Source organism: Esox lucius, chromosome 14 (assembly GCF_011004845.1).
Source record: "Esox lucius isolate fEsoLuc1 chromosome 14, fEsoLuc1.pri, whole genome shotgun sequence".
In the NCBI taxonomy this organism is placed as follows: Eukaryota; Metazoa; Chordata; class Actinopteri; order Esociformes; family Esocidae; genus Esox; species Esox lucius.
The window spans coordinates 20,268,407-20,289,462 of record NC_047582.1 but is presented as its reverse complement, the minus strand read 5'-3'; the positions used below and the strand labels follow the sequence as shown (position 1 = coordinate 20,289,462).

The window sequence follows — 21,056 nt, the reverse complement described above, 5'->3', positions numbered from 1 at the left end:
ATGTTTTGTGACAGAGAATACAGTTGAAGGACTAGCAAGTTACTTGGAGACACTCAGTGATGGACAGGCAATGACAGGAAGGGACCCTGGGTGAGGGATGACCTTCTGTATGTCTTTAAGGAGGGCCTCACTCCGACTAAAAGGCTATAGCTGTCTCCCCGGGCAGCATCCCCATGGCAACGCCTCCTCAGTGTGAGCCACATCACGGCCCCCTTAATGATAGACCTTGTGAGAAGAACAATATGGACAATAAGTGGAACAACTGCTAATTAATAATAAAGGCTAATAACAATGTAGTGCAATGTAGTGCAAAAATCATAATTGGCAAAACTAATGTGTTTTTCAAATGCCCAAATCACGGGGTTAACATAGCCCATCAAAATACAGTACATTGCAATCACATTGGATCTCACTAAATTCGGCCCCAGGAAATGCACATTGTTTTGGCAAATGCTTCCTAAAGTGATTTTTGGCAGGTTCTGCCTTGGCTAGAGTCTCCATCTTCCCTAATTGAATTTGATTTAGGCAGAGCAGAGCTCTGTTATCTATCTATCTCCCTCTCTGTCTTTTCCTCTTTCCCGCCCTCCCTCCTTCCCTAAGGCTGCCTCCATAACTCCATTATCCTCTCCAGGAAACCGCTGAGCACAGCCCCATTTTCATAGAGAGAGGAAACATATATAGGGCTGACATGATTCTTCAATGAGATATAAAGCTGTAGTAAAGTGGCAGAAAGGAGTAACCTACAAAATGTTGTTGATTAACCCTCTCTCTGTCAATATATTTTACATGCAAGGAATGCCAACTTGGGCCATTCTGACTCCAAAATGCAAGAATCATAGCCCAATATCAATTATATTCTCATAAAGATCATATGAACAATATTACATAAAATGTATATTTACTGCAGAATTATTACCGTATTCTGTAGCAAAAATATGTATTTCCCTTCTTTCTCTTATATAATGTGCTACTACTTTTATTTACAGAGACGGTTAACCAAATGTAAAATATTCCTAATTGTATTGGCAAAAGTGATTGACCGAGGATGCCTAAAAAGGCGTGCCCAAATCACTACAATCCAAATGTTAAACCAACCAAAATGATGTTAAAGGGTATTATAGGAATTCTCTATTTTTATCTAGCATTAACAGTGTACAAGCATGTGGCAGCAAGACATAAAAAACAGCCTGGAGTGTGCTATGTCATTGGACATTTGATTGCAACCCGGTTATATGGTCAGATGTCTTGATGAAATTAGAGGCTTTCTTCTGACACTGTTCGTGGGGACAACATTTACTTGGATCCTCTTCCAGGCGGGTTTATCACAGCTTCAGTTGATTTAAATGTTTTATTATATTGGGTTTTGCTTTGCAAAATATTGGAGGGTATGCTTTGCAAAATGTGGTTAATTTAAACCAGTGGTCCTCAACTGTTGGGATATGTACTGCTGTTTGCAATACATATTAGCATGGGAAAACAGCTAATGAATGATGTTGGCTAGAGGCACAGATTTCAGTGACATGACATTCGGTGTTGTGTTCATACATGCTTTAAATGGTTCATCCACTTAAAAGGTTCTGTGCAGTGAAGACAATGAAGTACGATTAACATCTAAATAATTAATGGTCATAAACATCTTATGTTAATATTAATGCGTCAACTTTGACTTCACTAATTAAGGACGTTGAATGGCAGAGTGGTGAATGGTTTGAATTTAATAACACCTTTGGGGACAAACACCCATACTGTATATACTTAGTAGTTTGAGAGTTTATCAAGGGATTGTGGGTCAGCTTTCCTCATTCTATATAACCCTCTCTGTAACCTACCCTAACCACAACACTCCCCTGGCAAGTCTGATGCAGTCTGGATGTACCCAGCCAGGGCACTGAGTTCAGCTGGGCAGCATGGTTTGTGTCTGCATTAATCAAAGCAGACTTGATCCAGATTTGAACAGACTGAGCCAGCCCATAATCAAATCAGAGTCAGAGCAGAGAGCTCATTGCAGGCACATAGACTAAGTAATTGAAAGGTCAGTTTAAATATATACCCACCCACCTACGGGTTTTTTGTTTGTTTTGTTTTCATACAATTTTACAGGGATTTGGGGGGGTTTTCTAATGGGGGGGGGGCATTATATTTATCTGTATTTCTTGCTAAAGTTTCTAATCATTCTCAATTAAATGTAATAACAGATTTTTTGTATGTATTTGCAGTGAGATGCTGTCATGTTCTTGTTGTGGAGCCTCGTTGTTGACAGAAGAAAGGGTCAACGACCCAGGTGATCTTAAAGCTCAAATTAATATTCAACATTTGTGTACGGAAGATAGATGTTGTAATTGGGAGAGACGCTGGGACCGGACACAGAGGGTGTGTTCAGGGCCCTGGTGGTGGTTTAGAATAAAAAGAGAAGGGTGAGGGGAAGAGGTGATGGAGAAATCAAATCCAAAAGACAAGCGCCTTTTAAATGGAGGGAGCTTCTTTTCCGAGGCAGTTGTAGCTGTGGCAGCTTCTCCAGTACCTTCCATCTCCTGGCCATCTCCCTCCTGCTCCATCTTGTAGACTTCTCTTTTCCATTAGCTTTGGTATTGGCCTCCACCCCGAGCAGCTCCCTGGGAGACCTTAAATGCATCCTCTTTCGAGGTCCCCAGGGGAGGCAGGTGTGTAGGGGCGGGGTTGGCCCAGCTGGTATCTTCCGGAAGATACCAGCTGTTTCTGTTGGGGGCGTTGGTGAGACGCTGAAATATGGGGTGTGGGCACTTTCGCCCCACAATGTGTATAGATGAAGTGATTTTTTTTTTCGATCAGCAAATTTAAAACTGTGAATGCTTAAAAAGACATGATTTGCAGTGCCTACCTTCATGTCAGGATCGCTAATGGCTGGCAGTTGCCGCTTGGCATTGAGAACTCATTTAAAAATGACTGTTTGACCATTCTTAAGTAGACTCTGGAAGTACATGAATTTTCATATGTGCCAAAATCATTAACACTAGGACCACCAGGCCATCAAGACCCCCAGTATCCGCCAGAGCCAAACGCTGTTTCGCGTCATTAGCATACACATTCTCCTCTGCAGCATTACCGTCCAGCCAGAGCATCAGTTCATCTACTGGGTCATAATCAAACTATATAGAATAGTCAAAAAAATTATGGATTCCAGAATTTGTTTGTTTTGAATGGTTAATGATTATTTTTTTTTAATACAAGAATGTGTTTGTATTGAAAGTCTTATGTGAAAAAAAACAAACAGATGAATGCTTAATATTTCTATTGTCATTCCTGCAGTTCCACTCAAATGTCAGTCTCCAAAGAAAACTCTCCTTCTGTAGGCCTGTGTCATTTTGAAAAAAGTAGTAATTTAGCATTGGCCTACTGAAATTGCTAACAAGGGTTAGTGTAATGACTAGAGTTGTTCCTGTGCTAACCTACCTCTTCAGGTCTCTGGGCTGTTTCCTGGGATTTTAGCTACTGATTGCAAAAGTCGCATTGTCAAGCCAACATGGGTCCCTTAAATCGTGTACATATCATATGTGTGCGCCACTATATGTCATCAAAACCACCGACATTCAAATTTGTTATTTTATGGCTATGTAAGGCATGTTAGTGATTCAACTTACATATTATGTACATATAAACAACATATTGCACATACAATCAATCAATCAAATGTATTTATAAAGCCCTTTTTACAACAGAAGTTGTCACAAAGTGCTTTACAGAGACACCCGGCCTTAAATCCCAAGGAGCAAACAACAGTAGTGTTGAATTTCAGTGGCTAGAAAAAACTCCCTAAGAAGGTCGAATTTTAGGAAGAAACCTAGAGAGGACCCAGGCTCAGAGGGGTGACCAGTCCTCTTCTGGCTGTGCCGGGTGAGATATTAACAGTCCAATTGGAATAATAAATAAAATACAGCACTGAATTGTATGGCTGACCATCAGGTGGGCCACAGGGTTGGTGGCCCAAAACCCACGGCCCTACCAAGTGAGTTGCAGTAACCTTCCCAATTCCTGTTTGAGATGTAGCCGTATGCAATGAATGTTGTGGAGCAGTGGTTCCCAACATAGGGGGCGCCACATTTTTTTTATGTAAAATATGGGGCCCTGTGGGAAGAAGATTGGGAAACCCTGTAATGTAGAGCATGAACATCCCTGATGGTTGTGGAGAATGACATGGTGTTGTCACACTAAAGTAGTAGAACTTTACATAGAACTCATAGAACTCTACTTTTAAGAATCACTTTGATGGATTTCAAAATTGATTTTTAAATGTCCCTGACCCTTCCCCTAATCTCAACTCTAACCCTAACTCATAGCCCTTAACCCAACCCTTTAGTCTGAAATATCCTATTTCTTCATGAGGACCAGCAACATGTTCTAAGTGATCCAAATGATACTGGTTGTACTATTCATATGTAGACATTTGGACAAAAAAAATAACCAACAAAGAAAAGCAAAAAACACACACCCAGCGCAGAATAACGCAACTCCATACACACAGTTCGCCAGTATTGTGTCTACATTCAGGTAGATTTAACCCATTCTGCTCCTGCTGCAATAACAGACCCTTTTGGCATGCTAGCACATCACATTTTATGTTTAGTGGTTCAAGTCTGTGTGACAGACAACAAAGCATCTATTGCACACTGAATAATTTGTCCTACTACGCCAGCTCCAAAAGTTGCAAGGAGGGGAGCGAATGTATAGAAGGGATTGGAGGAGGGGCTATTCAGCTTCAGACCAACCCCTTAGCAAGCATCTCTAGCCTTTATTAGTTAGTCTGGCTGACAGGTAGGAAAGCAAACAGCCAGGCAGCCCACTGGAAACACATCCACAGCAGGCAAGAAGGGCAGCTTCCTCCTTGTATTAAATCTCCTGGTGTTGCAGCACAGCCCTATGGAACACTACTGCTGCTGGTCGGAGATTAATTCAGCACTGGGCAGGCACAACCGGAGAGTGAGAAGAGCAACGAGAGTGTGAGTCAGTAGGCAGAGAGAGAGAGAGAGGGAAATAGAGGAGAGAGTCAGAGGGGGCGGAGTAATGAAAGAGAGGGAGGGAAGGAGGGAGGGGGGATGCAGGCCCAGGAACTGCTGTTGCTGCCTGACATTCAGCCAGCCAAGATGAGAGGATGTAAGAAAGGAGCACCAGCATCATCTCAGTCACAGTGCTACGATGCTAGCTAACCGGCAGATACGGTAAAAACTGCAACATTTTCACCACTCGCCCTTCCGCTAAATACTGCATAGTATATTTCTATCCTCTCTAACCCCTTTGTTGTATCACTCCCTCTATCCCATGGGTGCTTTGCCTGTGGTCTGAGAATGCATGTAGGTGTGTAGTGTGTGTCTGTCTCTGTATGGTAGCCGTTTTATTTTTTTTGTCTCACTCAGCACAGGTTGTGTTTTATAATGTGGAACTGGCAGCTCGTATCTGGCTGGGGAAAGCCTCTCTCATGCACTGTATTTGGGAGTGAGCTGAGAGATGGAGTGCAGTAGCACATTGTGTCTCTGCTAGGAGCCAGTAGAGACGCTGAGCACTCTAGCATGGTCAGCTCTGCTTCACTGTACGCCGCCACCTGTTTCTCACAGCTGTGTAGGTTCTGTGTGCTCATTTAGGCATGTCATGTCAACTCCTGGACATAAGCTTCTCCTTGGGGAAATTGGGTGTGAGGAAATTGCCTGTCTTCAAAGTGCTGTAGAATGAATGTGCACTAATGGTGTGTGTTGTCTTTTCCTGATCTTGGGATATTGGTTGTGTGACCTGAACCTCCCCTTTTGCCGGCCGAAGGAGTTGAAGATAATGGGATCCTTTTTAACAGAAATTGGGAAAGAAAACTGTCAATATGCTGTCCTATCAAAAATTCACAGGATGTAAAGGTTGGTTGCAGGAAAGACTGAATGATGTGTAAATGCCTTTTCCTCCAGTCCTACTCTGTACATATATATGTGGGTGTGTAAAAGGGAGCAAGGAAAAAGGAGCAAGAGTTTAGATGGGAAGATAGGAGGGTGGTGGGTGCACTGTGTGTACAGGCTAAACTCCCACTCTGCAGTACTTCCACAGGCGGGATTCTTTTCTTGTCTCTTTCTCTCCCCATCTCTGTTCTTTTTCTGTCTGTCTCCCGCCCCTTTCTCTCCCTCTCTCACTCTCTTTCTCTCTCCCTCTCTCACTCTCTTCCTCTCATTCTGAGTGTGAAACATCAAACATTAGAAAAGGCATTGACAGGAAGGGATCACAGGCACACCCAGTCTCCTCTTCCTCATTCTGTTCTAACTCCCTCCCTTCCTCCTCATCCCTCTTTACTCCGGCAGACTGGCAGCCATCGCCAGCTGAGCTCTGCTGGAGGCCAGAGGGTGGTGGTGGTGGTGGGGGGCGGAGTGATTGGAGGGGAGCAAACTTCTATTTTGAGTCCCCGGCTGGTTTGATTTCACTCCTCTTGAGATTAGCAGTGAAATAGTCCGCCAGCAAAAAGACAGCCTTGACTAATCTCAGTGTTCCTGAGGACATAGCCAGGGAGAGGCTTAGAACAGTTATACACATGTGCACAAAACACGGGTGCCTGTGAATACGCACGCTTACAGTACATCCATATGCCCACAAGCACATAGGCACACACTGTATGCGTCACTCACATATGTACAAGGACACGCGTACATAAAGACAAAACACACATATACACACAGTGACTTTGTCTATGATACAGTTGCTTGCAAGTCTGCTAAATGGATTTAATTTGAAATGTACAGTGGATTTAAAAAGTCTAAACACCCCTGTTAAAATGCCAGGTTCTTGTGATGTAAAAGAATGAGACAAAGATAAATCATGTCAGAAATTTTTCCAACTTTAATGTGATCTATAGCGTGAACAATTCAATTGAATAACAAACTGAAATCTTTGAAGGGGAAAAATAAAAAATACAAAACTCACAATAACCTGGATGCATAAGTGTGCACACCCTTAAACTAATACTTTGTTGAAGCACCTATTGATTTTTTTACAGCTTTCAGTTTTTTGGGGTAAGAGTCTATTAGCATGACATATTTTGACGTGACAATATTTGCCCACTCTTCTTTGCAAAAGTGCTCCAAATCTTTCAGATTGCGCACAGCCTCCTGTGCACAGCCCTCTTCAGATCGCCCCACAGATGTTCAATTGGATTCAGTTCTGGGCTCTGGCTGGGCCATTCCAAAATGTTCATCTTCTTCTGGTGAAGCCATGATTTTGTGGATTCGGGTGTGCACTTTGGGTCGTTGTCATACTGAAAGATGAACTTCCTCTTCATCATCAGCTTTCTAACGGACGCCTGAAGGTTTTGTGCCAAAATTGCCTGGTATATGGATCTGTTCGTAATTCCTTCCACCCTGACTAAGGCCCCGGTTCCAGCTGAAGAAAAGCATCCCCAAAGCATGATGCTGCCACCACCATGCATCACTGTGGTTATGGTGTTCTTTGGGTGATGTGCAGTGTTGTTTTTGCGTCAAACATACCATTTGGAATTATGGCCAAAAAGTTCAACCTTGGTTTTATCAGACCATAACACATTTTCCCACATGCTTTGGGGGACTTGCTGTTTGTTTTTGTAAACTTCAGCCAGGCTTGAATGTTTTTCTTTGTAAGAAAAGGCTTCCGTCTTGCCACCCTACCCCATAGCCCATTCATATTTAGAATACGGGAGATTGTTGTCACATGTTGCACACAGCCAGTACTTGCCAGAAATTCCGGCAGTTCCTTTAATGTTGCTGTAGGCCTCTTGTAAACCTTCCTGACCAGTTTTCTTATCGTCTTTTCATCAATTTTGGAGGGATGTGGCAGAGGGACCTGGCATTTTCACAAGGGTGTGTAGAATTTTTATATCCACTGTATATGGTTATCTTAGCCAACCAACTTTTTGGGAGGTACACAGTGGGGCAAAAAAGTATTTAGTCAGCCACAAATTGTGCAGGTTCTCCCACTTAAAAAGTTGAGAGAGGCCTGTAATTCTCATCATAGGTACACTTCAACTATAAGAGACAAAATGAGAAAAAAAATCCAGAAAATCACATTGTATGATTTTTTATGAATTTATTGGAAAATTATGGTGGAAAATAAGTATTTGGTCAATAACAAAAGTTAATCTCAATACTTTTTTATATACCCTTTGTTGGCAATGACAGAGGTCAAATGTTTTCTGTAAGTCTTCACAAGGTTTTCACACACTGTTGCTGGTATTTTGGCCCATTCCTCCAAGCAGATCTCCTCTAGAGCAGTGACGTTTTGGGGCTGTCGCTGGGCAACACAGACTTTCAACTCCCTCCAAAGATTTTCTATGGCGTTGAGATCTGGTGACTGGCTAGGCCACTCCAGGACCTTGAAATGCTTCTTATGAAGCCACTCCTTCGTTGCCCCGGGCGGTGTGTTTGGGATCATTGTCATGCTGAAAGATCCAGCCACGTTTTAATTTGCCTCTATTGCAAATTCAAAATTCCATTGAGAATTGCCACAACTATTTATCTCACTTCTACATACATTATACTTAATACCTGTAAATGTTCTGTAAATTTGGGAATTTTCCACTGCACATTTAGAATTGCCATATGTAATGCATTTGCATGAATTGCACACCTATTAATTCCACTTGTATATACAATTTTCTTGTGCTTGTAAATTTTTCTGCACTCCTCTATTTGCACTTCTGGTTAGACGCAAACTGGATTTCGCTGTACTGTACTTGCACTGTTCAATGACAATAAAGTTGAATTTAATCTAATCTAAGCATTTCTGTATTTCACTGGTAGAAACAGGCCATCTGGATATTCTGGTTATATTCTGGCAATAACCACTGATCCATAGTGATGTCTTGCTTATAATTATAATCTTATAATGAGAAATCATCAGAAGCAGCCATTTCATTGCTTTCTCAAAAAGACCAGCTAGCTAGCAAGCTCCTAATATTTTTATTTTTTTAAGCACAAAATCAAAGGTTGAGACATAATTGTAAAGGGAAATAGAGCTCCCATCATGCTGTACTCTTTTCAAAGGCTGAAAAAAATCTGGCTGTCCTGCAATGTTGGGTCATAGGAACATTGTTGAGACCAATCGCTCTAATGAACTATGACAACCATATCTACCTACAACTAGTGTGATCAAGCAGTTGGTGAAACACAAAGGCCATAATAACTCCAAGAAAACCTGACTTCATTTTCAAATCAGACCACAGGCTTGTTCAACCAATGACATAAATGGTTAAACTCCCCCAGTGTGAAATTTCTAAAATGCTACTGTGGTGCATAATTATGCCTGAAACAAGGAGACTGAGGGGTGAGAAAATAATTTCATTTATAGAGAAATAAATATGCAGGTTAGTTTTATACTGACATAAGTTGATATACATAACAGGGTGGGTACTATTTTGGTACAAAATATTTCCACCTTGTGTGTAATGTTATATATGACATCAGTCATGAATAATAATGTTGCTTGACTTGGGACAAGCCATGATGAAAGTTGAAAGGACATTTTGTGGGTGCAGTTAGTTCCACATTTTTTGTGGGGTAGAACCATAGAAAGAGCTGCTCTGAAAGAAAGTATTACATTATGCCCGTTCTGTATAAAAAAGAAAATAGTTATTTTACCACCCCAAAAATGTAATTCAATTTCACCAAGTCAATACTTGATATATATTTTACTTTTGAAAAGAGTCGAGTACCTTACTCCGTTATGCAGCTGTTTCTCAGAACAGAATTATTTATTAATTTTGAGGATCATTGCTTTTGTAGTGTATCAATGTTTGCAGGTGAGTCTGACTCATTGACCTCTTGTTCCCATGCAGACTCTACATTTGTTGGATTAATTCACTCACATAAATGTGCCTGTCTGTTTAAATAGCATGAATTAAGGAGCCTTTGCTCAGACAGCTGTTTTGCTGGCTCATGTAAGGAACATGAATAAGGACATCCTCCACTCTGGGATCTGATCACCCAGACTGTGTAATATGGTGAGGTTTGTGGTCGTCGATAGTCTACCTGGAAGAGAGGGTTTCTATAGCAACTCCACCGTCCCCTTCCCCCATCTCACGTGTGTGTTTGTGTGGGGGGGTGGGTGTGGGGTTTGGTGTGTGTCTGTGCTGCATTGACTGCTTGAAAATGCACCATAAGCGTTAGTATCATTAAGCCAGGGGGTATGAAGAGAGTGGCAAGAATTCCCACCCTACGTAAAGAGTAGCACCCCAGGCGTTGAACAATTGCATCATGGTAAAAGGCTGCAGTCGTTTTTTGATCTAGGCTGGTTTGTAGTTTTTTGGGCACTTTGACATTTGCCTTTTTCTATGGGTTGGACAGAAAAGCATGTTGACAGATGAGAAATGTGTTACTTCCACAAGGCTGAGCTTGCTGGCACTGCCTGATTTCTAGTGTTTACAAAACCTCTCCCCAATCCAGGCCTACTTTCTTGCTTTCTTTTTCTCTCACTCCTCCCTCTCTGTTCAGCATTTTATGTTAATAAAAAAAAAAAAAAAAACAACAAGACAATGTCCCCTTTACTTCCTTGGCAATGCATTGGGTTATTTACTTAACCCCCGGACATAAGGGTCGCCTCTGCTTGCCCTCCAACACCTGTTCCAGCAGCCCTTCTAGGGACTAACCAGCTCAGACTCTGCTCAGCTTCCAAGGCAAACCAGCAGTGGGATGCAGGGTTCAATAAGGCTGGCAGTGACAGCTGGACCACCCCAGGCCCCTCCCTTTTCTTTTCTTTCCCTATCTCCCAGTCCCTGGTGCTGTGACAGGCAGTTCAGAATTCTAACAGGGCTGAGCAGAGCAGGCTGGGGGGACAGCTGGGAGCCTAATGGTCCTCTCCCTCCAACATGACAGCCACTTACATGGGACTGCCACTCAGTCACTGAGTGTCACCAAGCAGGGCTCACTAACGGACGAGGAGGAGGGTCCACAAGCCCATCTGACTGGAGAGTAGAGTCAACAATATAGACCTAGAGGACCGTGAATATCCGCTTTAACAGTACCATCACTATGGAAACAGTGGGCTAAGCCGTGGCAGAGGGTCAGTGATACAGGTTGAGGATTGGCAGTACAGTGTTTCTCTAGCATATTGTTGAACTGTGCAGTGGGGTCAACCATGAATTAGTAAGCCATTCTTATGTTTGCTAAATATTTGGTTTACACTTTAGATTTGGTTTTACTCCCAGTTTCTACTACCCCATTTTCCAAAAAGTTGGGACACTACGTAAAATGCAAATATAAAGAGAATCCAATGCAAGTCATTTATCCCTGTATTTAAGTGAAAAGAGTACAAAGACAATTTTAATTTGATGCCAGCAACACGTTTCAAAAAAGTTGGAACAGGGCCATGTTTACCACTCTGTCGCATCACCTGTTCTTTTAACAACACTCTGTAAGCGTTTTGGAACTGAGGAGACCAATTGCTGTGGTTTAAGTTAAGTGAAATGTTTTCTCATTCTTGCTTGATATAGGATTGCAGCTGGTCAACAGTTCGAGGTCTCCTTTGCTGTATTTGTCATTTCATAATGCACCAAATGTTTTCAATGGGTGACAGGTCTGGACTGCAGGCTGGCCAGTTTAACATCCAGACTCTTTTACTACAGACCCATGCTGTTCTGAAATGTGCAGAATATGGTTTGACATTGTCCTGCTGAAAAAAGCAAGGCCTTCCATGAAAAAGACATCTTCTGGATATGTTGCCCCAAAACCTGTATATCACCCATGCACTAATGCACCCGCATACCATCACAGATGCTGGCTTTTTGCACTGTGCGCTGATAACAAACCTCTCCTCTTTAGCCAGAGGACGCAGCATCCATGATTCCCGAAAAGACAGACCACTGGAGAGTTTTCCTCAGTCCATCTAAAATGAGCTCTGGTCCAGAGAAGGCACTGGCGTCTCTGGATGTTGTTTATGTATGGTTTCTTCTTTGCATGGTAGTTTTAACTTGCATTTGTGGATGCAGCGACATACTGTCTTAACAGACAATGGGTTTTGGAAGTGTTCCTGAGCCCGTGCAGTGATTTCCACTACAGAATCGTGTCTGTTTTTAACGCATTGCCGCCTGAGGGCCTGACGATCACTACCATCCAATATTGGTATTCAGGCCTTGTCCCTTGCGTACAGAGATTACTCCGTATTCGCTGAATCTTTTAATGATATTGTGTACCGTAGATGGCGAGATCCCCAAACTATGCAATTTTATGTTTTGATACATTATTCTTGAATTGTGGCATTATTTGCCTGCACAGTGTTTCAAAGAGTGATGAACCCATCCTCACTTCTTACAAGCCCATCCTCTCGGGAATGATCTTTTAATACCTAATCATGTTACTGACCTGTTGCCAATTGACCCTAATTTGTCATGTGATATTCCACCAGGCTTAGTTTTTAAGCATTACATTTCCAATCTTTTGGTGCCTCTGTCGCACCTTTTTTTTGTATGTGTTGCTGGCATCAAATTCAAAGTGAGCATGTATTTTCCATGAAACATTGAAAAGTTTCATTTTTAACTAGGGCTGTCGCTATATACAGTGGGGAGAACAAGTATTTGATACACTGCCGATTTTGCAGGTTTTCCTACTTACAAAGCATGTAGAGGTCTGTAATTTTTTATCATAAGTACACTTCAACTGTGAGAAATGGAATCTAAAACAGAAATCCAGATTATTTTCTTTATAATTAATTAAAATTTTATTGGATGACATAAGTATTTGATCACCAACCAGCCAGTAGGAATTCCAGCTATAACGTTTTTCTTTAAGAAGCCCTCCTGTTCTCCACTCATTACCTGTATTAACTGCACCTGTTTGAACTTGTTACCTGTCTAAAAGACACCTGTCCACACACTCAATCAAACAGATTCCAACCTATTCACCATGGCCAAGACCAGAGAGCTGTGTAAAGACATCAGGGATAAAATTGTAGACCTGCACAAGGCTGGGATGGGATACAGGACAATAGGCAAGCAGCTTGGTGAGAAGGCAACAACTGTTGGCCCAATGACCATCTGGATGATCGAGAGGAGGAATGGGAGAGGGTCATGTGGTCTGATGAGACAAAAATAGAGCTTTTTGGTCTTAACTCCACTCGCCGTGTTTGGAGGAAGAAGAAGGATGAGTACAAACCCAAGAACACCATCCCAACCGTGAAGCATGGAGGTGGAAACATCATTCTTTGGGGATGCTTTTCTGCAAAGGGGACAGGACGACTGCACCGTATTGAGGATGGATGGGGCCATGTTTCGCGAGATCCTGTCCAACAACCTCCTTCTCTCAGTAAGAGCATTGAAGACGGCTGGGTCTTCCAGCATGACAACGACCTGAAACACACAGCCAGGGCAAATTATGAGTGGCTCCGTAAGAAGCATCTCAAGGTTCTGGAGTGGCCTAGCCAGTCTCCAGACCTGAATCCAATAGAAAATCTTTGGAGGGAGCTGAAAGTCCGTATTGCCCAGCAACAACCCCAAAACCTGAAGGATCTGGAGAAGGTCTGTATGGAGGAGTGGGCCAAAATCTCTGCTGCAGTGTGTGCAAACCTGGTCAAGAACTACAGGAAACATATGATCTCTGTAATTGGAAACAAAGGTTTCTGTACCAAATATTAAGTTCTGCTTTTCTGATGTATCAAATACTTATGTCATGCAATAACATGCTAATTAATTACTTAAAAATCATACAATGTGATTTTCTGGATTTTTGTTTTAGATTCCGTCACTCACAGTTGAAGAGTACCTATGATAAAAAATTACAGACTTCTACATGCTTTCTAAGTGGGAAAACCTGCAAAATAGGCAGTGTATCAAATACTTGTTCTCCCCACTGTACCGGTATTGACGATAACCTTGATATTAAAAATATTAAATATTGATGTTATGTTAATAATACACATATGATAATATCATTTTCACTAAGCGAAACTGAAGTTATATTTTTCCAAAAACCCCTCTCAGTTTTTCAATTCCTTATTCATGTCAGTTGACTGGACCTATGCAATGGTGTTGAAATCAACTTGTTAACCCCACTAGAACCCACAAGAGAGATCCACAAAGACGCACCGTTTTTGTAGCCTATTCACATGGAAATAAGGACATTTTATTTTTCCCAACACTCCTCTCATTTTTTCCATAGCTTATTCATGGACAAACCATGCATGTGCTTAAACTACGAGTCTGAACCTATACAGTAGCTTTTGAATGAATGCCTTTTCGTAGCCTATTCACTAGGTGAACATTTTTTGTATTTTTCCCGAACCTCCTCTCGGGGGTTAGGCCTTGTGGCTCTTTTTTTTATCAGTTCATCTGGTTGCCTTTTCACTATCCATTAAGTGTAATTGTTCTCTTTGTAGGCTTTTTGTGTAGTGTAGTGAAGATCTGATATCGTGACAGCCCTAGTTGCAAAATTTGATATGTTTTCTTGGTACTATTTTCTATTGAATTTAGGTTTAAAATGATTTGCACAAGCCAAATTGCATTCGGTTTTTCTTTACATTTTACTCAGCGACCCAACTTTTTTGGAAACAGGTCTTCTATCTTTAGATGTTCTGTATATAATAATACTGTAAACAGACAATCCGTTGATAAGCAACTCCGTGCTAAGGTAATGGTTAGGTTTGGGATAAAGTTTTGATTGGGATTTATTAGAAATGTTACTTTTGGTAGATAATCTATAGAGCATCTACAGAGCACCCACGGATACACTAATGGGATTATGCAAAAAAAAAAAACTGGTGTTACAGGGATCTTGTCAGTTGTGTAAAATGGTGAGTAAGATGAGTAAATCCTTGCCGTAGGGACTTTTAGTCACCTCAAAGCTCACTGACCCAACTAAGTGACAAAAACTATTTTGGGAACCCCCCCCCCCCTTTTTTATATTCTTCAGTGTGACAAAGCGAATAATAGTTCTGGAGGATGGTCAAATTTATTATGTCATCTGTTTGACTGGAAGGTTTTTTGTTTGTCACATCATCTGATTCCTGCACTGCTCTGCCCTAACCAGTCTTTGCCAGAGTGGAACAGGCCACATCCTTCATAGCCCTGGGGCCTGTTTGTTCTCAGGAGGGGCAAACACATTTCATCCCGCCCCTTGACACATATACACACACAGCTGTATTCCGTGCATTATACACATATACCCACACATTTGATCAAATGCGCAACACGCATGCACAAACACTCTAACAGACAAATGTACACACACAAACTACATAGGCAGAGAGGTTGAGTGTGGAGAAGCGAGGTGGAAGAGGTGCATTAAACAGTGGAGAAGGTAATCTTTCATGACTGTAGCGCTGGCCTTTCTCCTTGACAGTGCTCTCCTTTGTGTCCTTAAAAAGGCCGGTTGAGGCACATCCTGCTTGACGGAGGCACGCATAGGCGCCTTTCTCCGTTCCTCTTACATGCAGCCTGCTACAAAAGAACAACATTTACACACATATATTTTATAAACACTTATAGTATCTATATATAGCGTTCAGTTTGCAGTGGCCTCTTAATTTTTGCCGGAGCTGTGTCTGTGTGTATATATTTTTTTGAGATGGATACTGTGCCATCAAAAACTACTCAAAACGTCTTACCTATTCTCCCATATTACTGAATTGCAATAGTAATTGAAGTTTTGTTCTGTTTGCTGTTTTTTTAAACACTGACAACATTAATTGTTGTAATATATGGTGACATTGATTTTATATTGGGAAATATGTGTTGACAGACATTGTAGGGTACGAGTTGGACACCCCATTATATACTGTAGATAATTCCAGAATGGTTATTTCACTTCCCACACATTAGAATGATTTGTCTTTTCTGGTAAAATAATATTTTCCTGGATACAACTTTTATTGTGTGTGTGCAACAAAGAGAGGTGTGGGTGTTTTAAATAGTACCTACAGTAGATATAAAAGTCTATACACCCCTGTTAAAATGCCAGGTTATTGTGATGTAAAAGAATGAGACAAAGATAAATCATGTCAAAACTTTTTCCTCCTTTAATGTGACCTATAACGTGAACAATTCAACTGAAAAACAAACTGAAATCTCACAATATCCTGGTTGCATAAGTTTGCACACCCTTAAACTAATTTTGAGTTTATTACAGCACTCAGTCTTTTTGGGTTGGAGTCAATTAGCATGGCACATCTTGACGTGTCAATAATTGTTCACTCTTCTTTGCAAAAGCGCTCTAAATCTGTCAGATTGCAAGGACATCTCCTGTGTACAGCCCTCTTCAGATCACCCCACAGATGTTCAATTGGATTCAGGTCTGGGCTCTGGCTAGGCCATTCCAAAACGTTAATCTTCTTCTGGTGAAGCCATGCTTTTTGGATTTGGATGTGTGGTTTTTTGGTCGTTGTCGTGCTGAAAGGTAAAATTCATCTTCAAGCATTCTAACGGACGCCTGAAGGTTTTGTGCCAAAATTGCCTGGTATTTGGAACTGTTCATAATTCCCTCCACCTTAACTAAGGCCCCGGTTCCAGCTGAAGAAAAACATCCCCAAAGCATAATGCTGCCACCACCATGCTTCACTGTGGGTATGGTGTTCTTTGGTTGATGTGCAGTGTTGTTTTTGCGCCAAACATACCTTTTGGAATTATGGCCATAAAGTTCATCCTTGGTTTCATCAGACCATAAGACATTTTCCCACGTGCTTTTGGGGGACTTGATGTCTGTTTTTGCAAACTTTAGCCGGGCTTGGATGTTTATACCAATACGGAACATGTGAGAATTGGCTAAACACTGCCTGGTCCGACGAATCCCGACTTTCATGCTGTGTTTTGCTGATGGCAAACAGGATTTGGCATAAGCAGCATGATCCATTGATCCACCCAGTCTTGTGTCAACAATACTGGCTGCTGGTGGTGTAATGAACATGTCAGAGGCCAGAGGATGTAGTAGCGTAGTGATCCCAAATCACACCCTATGCTCTTCACAATGGGTTATACTTCTGACCCGGACCTATGCTCAAAGTAGTGAAGTACTGTAACGAATACTGGGTGCTATTTGGGATGTGTCCAATAGTTATATCCGGACAGATGTTGCCCTTTACCACACGACAGGGTTTTATTGTCTTAATCCTTATTGGTTACAATCTGTCCCTGGACCAGGGTTTAGTGGTTGCTCCCTCCCTTGTGCTGTTGGTTATACAAAGCCAGACAGAGTTCACTGCTTACAATACAATATTTTTTTCCTGAGCCAGCTGTGTCCTGGCGGCAGAATCCTTCATTCAGATCTGGACTGTTTTAGAGATTCCTTGTAGGTCTGTTTGTACTACCGCCAGTATAAACACATGCACACATTCATGACACTCAGGTGAAAGCACACCGGTTCAGCCCTACTCACTTGTTTTAGAAATGAGCTACCTGCCGAGAGCCAGGGAGGTGAAAGGGACATTGTTAATAGAATTGGCTGAAAGTTCTTCCATTGTAGGACTGAAGGAACATGAGTTGAATCAGCTGGCACTGTCCAGGGTCCTGACATGTCCAGACCTCAGATGGTGCTGGACAGACAGCTGACCCTTCTACATAGGTTATGAGCGACATCCCTTTCCCACTGCCCTTTAACTGTTCCACAAAATCTACATCACACTGGACTAACACTGAGTGACTGTGTGAAATGTTCTAAAGACAAGCTCAGAAATGTTCTAAAGACAAGCTGTTCTTACATCCAGTCTAGCGAAACTACTTCGATGTCACGCCTAATAGATTCTTTCAGTCTTTCAGTTGTGTGGCAGACATATTGATATTGAATCTAAGCTGAATGTGTTGTTTAAACATTATACATGCTCCGGTGAATGCTGCAGTGTTGTCTTTAAGAATCCCTCTTGCATTTGTTCCAGATAGTTCTATGGTAATATTCCAACACTGCAGTGTACTTCATAATGTGGCTGTCTGCCAGTAATCCCCTAAAGAAGGAAGTGCAAGGGCTTCCTAGTAGTAGAGGTACTGTGTCTCCTTAGTGTTACCAGGAACAAAGCTCCTCCCGAATGACATCTCATTAACGTAGGAGTGCAGTGACAGGCTAAGGGACTTTCATTTCTCTCCCTCTATACTCTCCACATCCTGTGGCTGTAGGCAAGAGCTGTCATAACAACCACCTGGTGCACAGCACACAAAAATAAAGAGAGAGAGAGAATTTAGATGTGCTCCTCTCTGTGTGTTTCACACTTTGCCTAAGGAAATGGAAGAGAGACTCCCTTGACATGAAGAAGCTGGATGTTGCAGGGGAGAGCGAGAGGAGAGAAAAGCCGTATTGTGTTTGGTCTCTAATCAGCTCCTTCAGACACAAAGGTCTACCCTGTTTTGTATTGTCCACATGAAGTGGTCAGAGGCATTGTTAAAAATATGTCCTTCAAAGTAGCGATAGTAGCTCTGAATGCTAAGTATGTGGAAACAAATATGAAATCATGTTTTTATAAGATGAGTGTTTAGCAGTTTGCCCACACACAGTATGCTTTATTTGGGCCTGTGCTCTAGGAGCTGGACAGAGCGTTCGGAGCAGATGCAAGTCCACCGGCTAAATTAGAGGGTCAGAATGATGTTGATGATGACGATGATGGGGGGGGGGAGGAGTTGTCAGTGTAAATTAGTCACTGGCAGGGTTGAGGGCCTGAGTGCCGTCCACCCAACAGGCCAACACGCAAATGGATTTCAGCCTGTACAGCATAGTTTCATACTGGATTTTAATGCTTCTTATCTCCAGTTCTAACTTGGTTTTAATATTTTTTTTATTCATTGGTTAACTGTTAGTCTTAATTTTTTAGCATTTGTTCAGCTTTAGTAGAATTCATTTTGTTGGTGTTTTATTTCTGGAATCTCACAGCAAGTTTGAAGCATCAATAAAATGTAAAGTTTTTTTTAGCTGAGTACTGTTTTTACTGTAATCACTAAAATAATATATCAAAATGTGCATCCCATAGGATGTTCACCAACAGAATACAGTCTTTACATCTCAAACAGTTAAATGAGCAGTCCAACCTTTCCCAAGGCTAGGGGTAGAGGGTTGTGTTAGAGGACACATTTGAATTTGTGAATCTCTGACTCATAGAAAAAGGAGGTTGAAACCGGTCATGCCCACATGATGGTGTCTGGACTGGGAAAAGTTTTTCTCTGTCTCTTGCTCTCTCTCTCTCTGTCGCTCTGTCTCTCTGCTGTATCTTTGTCTCTCTTTGTCTTCCTCCCTCTCTCACAATCCTCTCCCCACTTGTACCTCTATTCTCTTTGTGTGAAGGAGAATTGGTGTTGACACTAAGGCCAGGTCTAGCACTGTCAGGCCTGTAGGCACACACTGAAGTACACTGACATCAGGAAGTCAGGAAACGCTGTGTTGGGAGAGGAGTCTGCACATACACTTGCTGATACAGGACAGTACACTGCAGGAGAGGAGTCTCCACATCCACTTGCTGATACAGGACAGTACACTGCAGGAGAGGAGTCTCCACATCCACTTGCTGATACAGGACAGTACACTGCAGGAGAGGAGTCTCCACATCCACTTGCTGATACAGGACAGTACACTGCAGGAGAGGAGTCTCCACATCCACTTGCTGATACAGGACAGTACACTGCAGGAGAGGAGTCCCCACATCCACTTGCTGATACAGGACAGTACACTGCAGGAGAGGAGTCTCCACATCCACTTGGTGATACAGGACAGTACACTGCAGGAGAGGAGTCTCCACATCCACTTGCTGATACAGGACAGTACACTGCAGGAGATGAGTCCCCACATCCACTTGCTGATACAGGACAGTACACTGCAGGAGAGGATTCCCCACATCCACTTGCTGATACTGGACAGTACACTGCAGGAGGGGGGAAGTATTGGCACAATATGTTGCATCAACACCTATCTGCATGTACACATTTATGCACCCCTGTGAACACACGATTTTACAGTGGCAGGCTTTTTGAGTCACTCAATACGAGCAGACAGTTTGACCATAGGCAGCTGGCTGAGGCTTTACCATCCCCACAAATCCTCCATCCACCCTGGGTCTAGAGTTGGCATCAATCCTCACATCCTCTCTCTCTCTCTCTCACTCTCTCTCTGTCTCTCTATCACTCTCACTTACTCTCTCTCTTTCTGTGTGTGTTCAGGACATAAGCCTTTTACATAATTCTATTAAGTCACTTCACACTTCTTTCACTGTGTGAGATTTGGCATGATCCTCCCCAGATCTGGCAGATATCTGCCTGTCAGTGGCAGATATATACCCTATATTCTATGTAGTGCACTACTTTTGACCATGGCCCATAGATATCTAGGCTGTTATTTGGGACACACCCTGTGAAAACAGTTGATCATCCCCATGAGGTTGGACACTGAGGCAGCCCCCACCCCACAGCTAAACCGTTTAGAGGTTTAAAGCAGAAGTTGGTTTGACCCTGTTGCAGTGTTAATTTCGTCATAAAAAAAATGTATTTGTATTTTAGTGATTAAATATTTTGTTTTCCAGTGGCTGTAAATGAGAAATAATTGACTAAATAGAACCAGAAAAGACAATAACTAAACAAACATTATTTTCATTAAAGTTGACAAAAAAGAGATTACAAAATTTTATTTTTGACAAATGTCTTGTAAAACTTCAGTAGAATTGGATAGGTCAAAATGATCAAAAGCATGAATGGGTATTAGCAGAATTTATTATTTTCTTTCTCATCCCAGTGTTGCAATGCTATTATTGGTGGAAAACAAATGTCATGTCCAGGTCATTCCAAAGGTACCTCTGACTGTTCTCTAATATGGCTGAAAATTATTGACTGGGTGCACTGTGGCTACTGTACCGGGAAATTAGAGGTAGAAAATACTACGAACATCAACAGACATTGGAATGTGCATCCTCCCAATATATACGCACAAAGACCATGGTGTGGTGCCTGGAGATATAGTAATACTAATTTGTCTACTATCTAAAAAAAATTTTTACGCAATAACACGTGTACAGTAAGCAATTTTATTTTGGAAATTTTACATGTATCCATACTCTGCACGATGTTAAAAATTTTAATATATATATATTTTTTTTATAGAAATTTTAATAAACAAACAAACAAAAAAATATGCTCGGCTTTTTTT

At 41.8% G+C, this 21,056-nt stretch overlaps 1 protein-coding gene across 8 annotated transcripts in view; it reads left to right on the top strand.

The window, feature by feature from the left end:
- The window catches only part of si:ch73-287m6.1 (RIMS-binding protein 2), a 61,199-nt gene that overhangs the window by 11,691 nt on the left and 28,452 nt on the right, over nucleotides 1–21,056 (top strand). The window contains exon 1 of one of the 8 annotated variants that reach the window (XM_034297123.1): nucleotides 2,248–2,281. The exons of 6 other annotated variants lie outside the window; for them this stretch is intronic. The gene's annotated coding sequence lies outside the window, so the exon portion shown is untranslated. Of the gene's footprint in view, nucleotides 1–2,247; nucleotides 2,282–5,103; nucleotides 5,193–21,056 lie in introns of those variants that run through there. One more of the 8 variants, XM_029125294.2, reaches the window with a different exon arrangement.